The 10,398-nt window shown below is 44.6% G+C and overlaps 1 protein-coding gene across 3 annotated transcripts in view; it reads right to left on the bottom strand.

Annotated features, from left to right (window-relative positions):
• Positions 1–393: 393 nt before the first annotated feature.
• The window catches only part of eepd1 (endonuclease/exonuclease/phosphatase family domain containing 1), a 197,636-nt gene continuing 187,631 nt past the window's right edge, over positions 394–10,398 (bottom strand). For 2 of the 3 annotated variants that reach the window (XR_013500905.1, XR_013500906.1), the window contains exon 10: positions 5,888–6,201. The gene's annotated coding sequence lies outside the window, so the exon portion shown is untranslated. Of the gene's footprint in view, positions 808–5,887; positions 6,202–10,398 lie in introns of those variants that run through there. The other variant, XR_013500904.1, reaches the window with a different exon arrangement.

The raw sequence follows: 10,398 nt of genomic DNA, 5'->3' as shown, positions 1-10,398 counted from the left end.
GCCGGCGTGTTTATGCCCCACCCATCAACATGACAGCGTCAAACACCCTCCCCCCAGCCCCCCGTTTCTTTTTGACAAAGTGCCAAAGGAACTGGAGGCAAAACCTGCCTGTGTCTCAGGAGAGAAACATACCGGTTTTCAGTCAGTCCCTGACACTTCGCCATTTTTTTGGTAAGATTCCACCCATCAATTTAGCTCCAGTGAGAGAGTGGTTTGAAGTATGAATTTCACCCAAGGTTGGCTGAGAAGCCAATGGAGCAATGAGAATTTACAGTCCAACTTGACCAAAACTGCAACGTACCGTTCAGATATCAACGACAATCCAAAGAAGTCCAAATGCAGAAATCGCAATAAAAAATGTTCACTTAAGAAAGGAGTTTGTTTTGTTGTTTTAATCTTTTATTAACATTGTACTTGTAAGAAAACTTCATTCAATGAACAATTTCAAAATCAAAATCCTTAAAATGTTGCTAATCCAACGTTCTCTTTTATTTGTGTTAATACATGTGACTATGCAGACGCTACAACAGCGGATGAATGAACACCGCTCGACAATTGCCAGGCAAGAATGTTCTCTTCCTGTTGGGGAACACTTCAGCGGTCACAGGCATTCGGCCTCTGATCTTCGGGGAAGCGTTCTCCAAGGCGGCCTTCACGACACACGACAGCGCAGAGTCGCTGAGCAGAGACTGATAGCCAAGTTCCGCACACATGAGGACGGCCTCAACCGGGATCTTGGGTTCATGTCACACTATCTGTAACCCCCACGACTTGCCTGGGCTTGCAAAATCTCACTAATTGTCCTGTCTGGAGACAATACACATCTCTTTAAACTGTGCTTAACCCTCTCTCCACTCACATTGTCTGTACCTTTAAGACTTGATTACCTGTAAAGACTCACATTCCAACCATTATTTTGTAAATTGAGTTTGTGTCTTTATATGGCCTGTTTGTGAACTGAAATCCCACTTACCTGATGAAGGGGCAGTGCTCCGAAAGCTAGTGGCTTGTGCAACCAAATAAACCTGTTGGACTTTAACCTGGTGTTGTGAGACTTCTTACTGTACCTTACTAGCCAGCTTTCTTCATGAATTTCTGTGGGTTCACCTCCGTCTCCTCATCTGTTGCTGGCTCCCTCATTCATGCCCTTTGTCATCTCTCGACTTCACTATTCCAATGCACTTCTGATTTATCTCCCATCTTCTACTCTTTGTAAACCTGACATCATCCAAAACTGTGCTGCCCACGTTTTAGTTCATTCCAACTGCCATTTTCCTTTCATCCCTGTGCTCACTGACCCACACTGGCACGCGCTAATGCAATGTTCTCAATTTTAAAATTCTCATCCTTGTTTTTAAATCCTTCCATGGCCTCGCCTCTCCCTTTCTCTGTCATCTCCTGCAATCCCACAGCCCTCTAAAGTATCTGCGCTCCTTTATTTCTGACCTCTTATGAATGCAAAATCTTAAATCTATGGACGGCACGGTAGCACAGTGGTTAGCACTGCTGCTTCACAGCTCCAGGGACTTGGGTTCGATTCCCGGCTTGGGTCACTGTCTGTGTGGAGTTTGCACATTCTCCTCGTGTCTGTGTGGGTTTCCTCCGGGTGCTCCGGTTTCCTCCCACAGACCAAAGATGTGCGGGTTAGGTTGATTGGCTATGCTAAAATTGCCCTTAGTGTCCTGAGATGCGTAGGTTAAAGGGATTAGTGGGTGGATATGGGGGTAGGGCCTGGGTGGGATTGTGGTCGGTGCAGACTCGATGGGCTGAATGGCCTCTTTCTGTACTGTAGGGTTTCTATGATTAATTCCTCCACCATTGGTGACCACTCCTTCATTTGCCAAGTTTTAGACTATCCTCCTTATACCTCTCCACCTCTGTACCATGCTTCCCTTCTTAGAACCTACCTCTTTGGCCAAGCTTTTGCTCATCTGACCAAATATTTTCTTGTGTGGTGTCATATTCATTTTTGTAATGTTCTTGTGAAGCATAAGGGCGGCACAGTGGTTAACACTGCTGCCTCACTGCACCAGGGACCTGGGTTTGATTTCTGGCTTGGGTCACTGTCTGTGTGGAGTTTGCACGTTCTCCCCGTGCCTGCGTGAGTTTCTTCCGGGTGCTCCAGTTTCCTCCCACACCCCAAAGATGTGTGGGTTAGGTGGATTGGCTATGCTAAATTGTCCCTTAGTGTTGGGGGACTAGCAAGGTTAAATGCATGGTGTTATGGGGATGGGGCCTGGGTAGGATTGTGGTCGGTGCAGACTCGATGGGCTGAATGGCCTCCTTCTGCACTGTAGAATTCTAAGACCTTGAGATGTTTCATTACATTAAAGGTGCTATATAAATGTAGGTTGTTATTGAGCTGTCGCTTCTTTCATTCCTTTCGAAAGAGATATAATTTTTCTTTAAAATAGCTATTCATTCACATCACTCATCCAGAGTGATATTTAGTCGAACAACTCCATTGCAGGAATCCTCATTTTGTTAATTTCCTCCTTCCAGAACTAATAACCTTGGCTCAATCACTTCAAATGTCTTCTGCAAGAGCTAATTTACCTCGCTTTGAGGAACGGGGCCCATTCTTAAAAGATACATCAAAGTTTCTGGGTAAAAATACACATGTTTCCCAGAAATTGTCTTCACTTGCAAGGCTATCTTGCGTTAAACACCTGAACCTTTAGGGCTTCTTCTTGACAATGGATCCTTGACAAGTACCCTCCTTAAAACACCAAGGGGCTCAAAAGATTGCTTCCTTAATTTGTAATGGCTGCTTTACCCAGATCAATACTTCTTACCCAATGACACATTTTCATAAAGATCAAAGCAAATCTTCTTCAATTTTACAGCAAAGTTGAGTCCTAAAATCGAAACAAAATTTAATCTGGCCAATTTTACCAGGAAGCATATTGTAGAAGCCACCGTTTACTTCTCAACAGTGACTTTAAAACATCAAGCTTGTTGTAAAGACGGATTTAATTGTTGCATTGATAGTTCCTGTTCAATGTCAGCATCATTGATTACAAATTACAAAGATCTGTATGCCCTCTTAAGAACAAAAACAGTCAATGTATATGCTTTTGGTGAACAAAATATTCTCCTGTGAGGCAATGTGCAATTGATTTGCAACATTGTTGTGGGGGCGATTCTCTGGGACCACTAGCCCCAGCCGGGAATCCTGATGGCTCACTGGATCGAGCGAGAGGGTCAAATTGGGATTCCCACCAGGCATCGATCCTGTCCCAAGCTTTCCCCCATGCCCCCCGCTATCAGCATAAACTCAGATTCTTTTCCAGAGCGGGCGAGAATCTGGTTGGACTGATTTAAGGAATCTGGGTGTTGGGGTGCTAGGGGTTGGGTGGGTCTCAGGCTGGTGGGGGGAAGGGCTTGACCTCGGGGGTCTCCCCCAGGATAGGGCTCTCATGGCTGGACTCCTTCTTGTTGCTTTGGGAAACGTGGTAATCACTCTCAGGATGGCGATTTCAGACATCATTCTGGTAAAGATCTTTATTACTGCCTGCGTTCTTCAAAACATTAAAATCCCCTGCACACCTGGAGGCCTTCAGAATCACAGCAGCACTCCATTCTATAGAAGAGATTGCCCTTGGTTAATTTCATAGGTCCGGTGTGGGACTCGGCCTCTTTAAACTGCTCTGATTTAAAAGACCTGTCAGTTTCAGTCGGGTGATCCCCCCCTGCTTTCTCTCATAAGCCCCAGCTGCTCTGAAACCTCTTTCAACAGCTCTGATTGACAGGAGGCTGTCAGTTTCACGAGGGAGATCCTCTTTTAACTTTGAAAGAGCAACAGCTACTGCATGGTCTCTTTCAACTGCTTTGATTGACAAGAGGCTGTCAGTCATTGGGGCTTGTTTATACAACCACTTTTTGCTCCATTGAGTTGTTTGAGGCTGCTTGACTGACAACCCAAACCACATAAAAGAAGGGACTAGCCGACTTGGTTGGCATAAGGAGCAGATGGTGCATTAACAGCTAAAAACTTTCCCACTGACAGCTCCAGGGGAGATCAAAGCCTACATTGTTGGTACAATCACGTCTCAGTAACCCTGAAGTACTTCCTCTTTTCACCACAGCTGTTCTGTCTGGTCCCATTCTTTTAACACTGCACTTCTCTTTCCAAGTTTCAGGGTGACTCTGACTTGGCTTCTCAGAATCACTTTTATCATTGGCTTTTCGCTCTTGCCTGCAAAGCTTCTCAATGAACCCGTTTGCTTCATTTTTCTGCTTTTTCACTTTTTTTTTTCACGCTACCAAGCGTCATGATTGGATAGGCTGGGGTTTTATCTTTGAGATAGAAGAGGCTGAGAGAAGCTTTAGTTTAACTGCATAAAATGATGAGGGAGGTCTCGACAGAGTGGATATGTAAGGATTTATTTCTCATGGCAGTGGGGGTCAGCGGGGGCATGGATTAAAAGAGTATGGCTCAGAAATAAAGGAGAGTTGAGGGGGAAAATATTGTAAGCTAAGAGTCGTGGCGGGGGGGGGGGTGCTGGGGGGATGGCGGGGTAGGGAGGGGATAGAGGCAGACAGCTTATGAAACATGCAAGGCATGTTTATGCATTAAACGTTGCAAGATCTACAAGGCTACAGCAAAGGGCTATGAAATAGCTTCTCTTTCAGACAGCAGACACCTGATGGGCTGATTGGCCACCTCCTCTGCTTGTATTCTCTGTAATCTTTAGCCATTCTCCTCACATCATCCAATGAGATCCTCAGAAGGACCATTCATATAAATTAAGTCAGACATCAGATTCATGTTGTCAATGACATATCAGGTGAGGATGTAGAATCTTGTCCATTTGAACAATGGCTCATGAGGTTAATCATTGGCTCCCAGAAGTCTCACAAGTCTGGCCACTGCTGTGGCTCCCTTGGATTTGAAATTGACCTTAGAGTAATGACAATATTCTACTTAACAAACATGTCAGATCCTTAGTGAAAGAATTGTTAATTGAAGCACCGGACACCTTCTACATGATTTTGCTTTCCCCTGATCAATGTTCACCTCCTTAGACCCTGTTAATACTGTATCAATATCATTCATTGCCATTCTGGGACATCATGAGGACATGACAAGGTGCTATGCAAGAACGCAGGTCTGCTTATTATGGTTCTCTCATCATTAAATGGGATTGGAGACTCATGAGGCATTATATGCGTCAATCTAAATCTCTGCTTTATTGCCTACAAGCTGAAAACCCTGCTTTCATGCACCCCCCTCATGCTCATACACTAGGTCCACTTTCAGAATCACACCTCATTCTATTATCGTGGGTTTGTCCGAAGGGTAGAAACATTAAGATGCTGTTGTCATGGGGAAAAACTACAGATTTGCTTTAGCTACATCACATTTTTTCATGGACAGTGCGTTTAATATCTATTCAGTCTTATAATGAACTACATTTTCAGGGATCAATTCAGTTACAGAAGGCCGGATTTTCCAACCTCACCCGAGGTGGGATCTGCTGCAGTAAAAGGGAATTTGGCTGAGTGCCGGAGAGAATTCCGGCGGAGAATTCCAGCCAGGGATGAATGGTTTTTCCCGGGGTCTTGCTGCAGTACAGACTTTCAGAGGTTAGTCCATAGTACCAAATCAAACAATGTGCTCTGATGAAAGAGATAACATAAGAACATAAGAACTAGGAGCAGGAGTAGGCCGTCTGGCCCCCTGAGCTTGCTCTGCCATTCAATTAGATCATGTGTTGTTTTCTCTTTGGTTTTTTGATTTGATTTGATTTATTATTGTCACATCTATTGGGATACAGCGAAAAGTATTGTTTCTTGCACGCTATATAGACAAAGCATACCGTTCATAGAATACTAGGGGAGAAGGGAAGAAGAGGGTGCAGAATATAGTGTCACAACCATAGCTAGGGTGTAGGGAAAGAACAGTTTAATATATGGTAGATCCATTCATAAGTCTGATGGCAGCAGAGAAGAAGCTATTTTTGAGTTGGTTGGTACGTGACCTCAGACATTTGTATCTTTTTCCCAACAGAAGAAGGTGGAAGAGAGTATGCCCTGGGTGCGTGGGGTCCTTGATTATGCTGGCTGCTTTTCCGAGGCAGCGGGAAGTCATTTCTTTTGACACAAAGAAAAGCAGGGAGTGGTCTTGACTGTCAGCTAAGCAGTTGATGGCTGATTTCAGCGGGGTACACTCCTGGACTGTTCAGCGCAGCGTGATTCCTGATGGGGGGAGAGATAGCTAATGTAAACAAGCTGAATAGGATCAGCGAAACGCTGCCAGGGCCAATGGGAGTGTCTCCGACATTCCCGCTGGTGGCAGCACTTAGAGTGGGATCCGGAGAATTACTGCTTATGTCTGTCAGACACACCACCAGCAAAGAATCTTAATCCGCAAATAGTAACTCACAGAAAGGAACCACAAAATCCTTGAGAAAACAAAAAGGCTGAAATGAGGTTTATTGGTTGATATTCACAAAAATGATTTGGTGTTAATGAAAATGAAGTAAGAAGTTTAACAACACCAGGTTAAAGTCCAACAGGTTTATTTGGTAGCAAAAGCCACACAAGCTTTCGGAGCTCCAAGCCCCTTCTTCAGGTGAGTGGGAACAATGTTTTGTTTCTTAAAGACTTGATTAGCTGTAAGTATTCGCATTCCAACCATTATTCATGTAAATTGAGTCTGTGTCTTTATATGCCCTGTTTGTGAACAGAGTTCCCACTCACCTGAAGAAGGGGCTTGGAGCTCCGAAAGCTTGTGTGGCTTCTGCTACCAAATAAACCTGTTGGACTTTAACCTGGTGTTGTTAAACTTCTTACTGTGTTTACCCCAGTCCAACACCGGCCTCCCCACATAATGAAAATGAACACAGTAAGAAGTCTGACAACACCAGGTCAAAGTCCAACAGGTTTGGAATCACGAGCTTTCGGAGCACTGCTCCTTCATCAGATGAGTGGGGGTTAGTTCACAAACATGGCATATATTAGAATGATCTGCATTCCACCTGTATTCCTGCATTCCAATCTGGAATTATCTTGCAATTGTGTCTTTGCCTATATATGCCGTGCTTGTGAACTAACTTCCACTCACCTGATAAAGGATCAACGCTCTGAAAGCTCATGATTCCAAATAAACCTGTTGGACTTTAACCTGGTGTTGTGAGACTTCTTACTGTGCCCACCTCAGTCCAACGCCGTATCTCCACCTAATGAAAATGAAGCATATTTCCTGTTATCCCGCTGTTTATAGAGATGTCCTTTGTTTGCAATGCAGAGGACCTCATCCTTAGCAAAGTTGAGGACATCAACGTGTCCAGTTATAACAATATGAAAGAGGGGCTAATGCTGATAGTAACACAGCAGTAGTTATGTATGGGTTACTAAAGGAAATGCTTTACATACTCCCTCCGATCCCAATGAGCTGAAGACATTTAATATAAAATGTAAATGATTCTTGAAATAAAGTACATTTGGTTAATGGTTATAATTAGTTTCTGGCCATTCTACAGTAGGTTTTAATGATAGCCTGTATTTTGATTGAAGTGTCTGCCCGAAACCGCGTACTATCCTCAGCAACTGGACCATGAACTGTGGTGAGCTACACAACAAACTCTATACTTAGAATAATTTTCTTTACTTTGAAGAGGGAGACATTAAGATCAAGTTCAATGGGGCCTTTTATGAAAAGGGCCACAAATGAAACCTTTTGTAAGATAATCAGTAGTTAGGACAAAAACAAAATATTGCAGATGTTGGAAATCTGAAATAAAACAACAAAATGCTGAGATGCAGGTCAGGTAGCATGTCTGGAGAGAAGGGCAGAGTTAACAAGGGGTGCACCCCACCCCCTCCCGGCCCCCCAAACTTTGGAGTTGGACTTGGATGTGGGAAGGTCAGGAAACAACAAATGACATGTTGAGTGGGCTCATTGATGTGTTCCCACCTTCTTGCACTTTTCTAGGAGACAGTGACAGCAACATGCAACAGGAAACTGATTAAGATAATTGCAGAGGCAATTAGTGGGCATTTTTAGAAGGCTAGGGAATATAGCTGCTGGTGTTCCGATCCCGTCTGCTAAAACTCGTCTACACTCAGGAGCTGAGAGCAGAGCAGAGGAGGTCAGAGAGCCATGTGCAGTTGTCACTTTAAAGGACAATCCTCAACTCCTCATCCACAGGCAAATCCTTGCTTGATCCACCAGATAGCGGTTTGAGTGAGGAACTGGCTGCCAGTCCCATCAGCAGAACACTGCCTCCTTCTGGTGCCCCGTCTCTTGTGCCATTTACCTCAACAGCACATGATATTCACTGGGGATCGGCCACCCAGCCTTCACTACAAAAGCTCTGATTAGCCCGCTGTGCCCTCAGATCGCTCGCCCACTGTCCTTAATTGGACAGCACTCCCGAGGCAAGCTTCTTAATTGGCCTCCTCCTAGAAGGTTGCACTCAATTTCCTGCCACGCACACATCTGCATGCATGACCCAGAAATCAGCCCAACATTGGGCTTGCGAATTAAACAGGAAAATGGCTCCTGCTCTGCTCAAGATCACAAGAAACTACAAAGGGTTGTGAACGAAGCCCAGTCCATCACGCAAACCAGCCTCCCATCCATTGACTCTGTCTACACTTCCCGCTGCCTTGGAAAAGCCAGCATAATAAAGGACCCCACACACCCCGGACATTCTTGCTTCCACCTTCTTCCTTCGGGAAAAAGATACAAAAGTCTGAGGTCACGTACCAACCGACTCAAGAATGGCTTCTTCCCTGCTGCCATCAGACTTTTGAATGGACCTATCTTGCACTAAGGTGATCCTTCTCTATACCCTAGCTATGACTGTAACACTACATTCTGCATTCTCTCCTTTCCTTCTCTATGAACGGTACGCTTTATCTGTATAGCGCGCAAGAAACAATACTTTTCACTGTATACTAATACATGTGACAATAATAAATCAAATCAAAAATTTCAGCTCAATCTTTCCATTCTGACATTTCATCAAAACTCAGAAGTTTTGATGAAATTGTGCCTTGTAGATTGCACTCAATGACCTGAAACATTGGACAGAATTTTCTCAACTTAGTCCCTGGAAGAATGGCAGGAGCATAGCAAAAAAAGCCCAGCAGAAGGCTTTTCCCTGGCTCTCTAACTGAGCCACTTCAATAGCTTCCTGTTTCTGAGTTCCACAACCAATGAGGGAGGGAGGTGAGTTTTTTATATTTGTTCAAGGAATGTGGGTATTGCTGACTAGCTCAATTGCCCATCCTTCATTTCCCTTGAGAAGGTGCAGGTGTGCTGTCTTCTTGAACTGTTGCATTCCATGTGGTTTAGGAACACACACACTGCTGTTAGGAAGGCAGTTCCAGGGTTCTGACCCAGTGGCAGCGAAGGAACAGTGATATCGGCCAGAATTATTCAATGTTGCATGTCCCGCCATTACTGCCAACAAGAATGGAGAATTTGGGGCTCAGCATAGAATCCCTAAAATGCAGACACAGGCCATTCGGCCCACTGAGTCTGCACCAACTGTCCGAAAGAACATCTTACACAGACCCTATCACTGTAACCCCATGTATTCACCCGCTAATCCCCCGAACCTATGCATTTTGGACAGTAAGGGACAATTTAGCATGGCCAATCCACCTAACCTGCACATCTTTGGACTTTGAGAGGAAACCCTCACAGGCACGGGGAGAACGTGCAAACTCCACACAGTTACCCAAGGCTGGAATTGAACCTGGGTCCCTTGCGCTGTGCGCCACCATGATGTGGGTATGGAAGGAAGGTCTTGTAGATCGTGCATACTAATGCCACTGCCTGTCGGTGGTGGAGGGTGTGAATGTTTATAGTGGTATATAAAGTGCAAATCAAGTAGGTTGCTTTGTCCTGGATGGTGTCAAGCTTCTTGTGTGTAGTTGGAGCTGCACTCATCCAGACAAGTGCAAAGTATTTCATTACACTCGCGACTTGTGCCTTGTAGATGGTGGACAGAATTTGGGGAGTCAGGAGGTGAACTATTCGCTGCTGGGTTCCTAGCCTTTGACCTACTCTGATAGCCACAGTATTTATATGGCTAGTCCAGTTCAGATTCTGGTCAATGGCAACCCTGGGGTGTTGATAATGGGGGATTCAGCAATGTCAATGCCATTGAATGTCAAGGGCCAATGGTTAGATTCTCTCTAGTTGGAGATGGTCATTTTCTGGCACTTATGTGACACAATTATTACTTGCTACTTATTAGCACAAGCCTAAATATTGTCCAGGACTTGCTACACATGGACATGGACTGCTTCAGTATCTGAGGAGGTGCGAATGGTGCTGAACATTGTGCAGTCAACAGCGAACATGCATTTATGACCTTATTATGGAGGCAAGGTCATTGTTGAAGCAGCTGAAGGTAGTTGGGAATAAAACACTATCCT

The sequence above is a fragment of the Mustelus asterias genome, chromosome 2 (genome assembly GCF_964213995.1).
Source record: "Mustelus asterias chromosome 2, sMusAst1.hap1.1, whole genome shotgun sequence".
Classification (NCBI taxonomy): domain Eukaryota; kingdom Metazoa; phylum Chordata; class Chondrichthyes; order Carcharhiniformes; family Triakidae; genus Mustelus; species Mustelus asterias.
This window is presented reverse-complemented; position numbering and strand designations above follow the sequence as displayed.